This window comes from Eurypyga helias, unplaced genomic scaffold, assembly GCF_000690775.1.
Source record: "Eurypyga helias isolate BGI_N326 unplaced genomic scaffold, ASM69077v1 scaffold10502, whole genome shotgun sequence".
Taxonomy (NCBI): domain Eukaryota; kingdom Metazoa; phylum Chordata; class Aves; order Eurypygiformes; family Eurypygidae; genus Eurypyga; species Eurypyga helias.
The window spans coordinates 18,610-19,147 of record NW_010236595.1 but is presented as its reverse complement, the minus strand read 5'-3'; positions in this window follow the sequence as shown (position 1 = coordinate 19,147).

Here is a 538-nt window from a genome sequence, read left to right as displayed (position 1 = left end):
CAAGCTTTCCCAACCGTCAGGGCGAGCTGCTGCTGCCAGGTGTGTGCACTGTGCCAGGAGGGAGCCTGCGGAGCATCCTGGACCCGCAGCTCCTCGGCCAAGGAGCCGTGCCGTCACTGTGCCAGCTCACTCGTGCTCCAGCGGGGACCCTGCCAGCCCTGGGGACAGTGGGCGGCATAACCTGGTACCCTGACCAGGGAGCCTGGCATCTGCAGGTAAGGGACATCCTCCCACGCTCGCTGGCAAGGATCCTGCCCCATCGGGAGGTGTGGGGACCTCAGCATGCTGCAGTCTCGGCTCCTGCCTGCATGGTCCACGCGTTGCCCAGAGGCCATGGGATGGAGGGTGGCAGCAGCAGCTGGCAGGTCCAGCCCCACGCTTTGCACAGGAGAGTGCCCAGCACCACTGTGGGAGCCTTCAGCTTGCAAACTGGTTTAAGGGGTGAGGAGCTGGGCAGAGAGCTTGCATCCCTGGCCTGCCACGGTGGGTTCTGGCTGGGGCAGCACAGGCTGCGAGGGTTCCTGACGCAGCGTGAGGT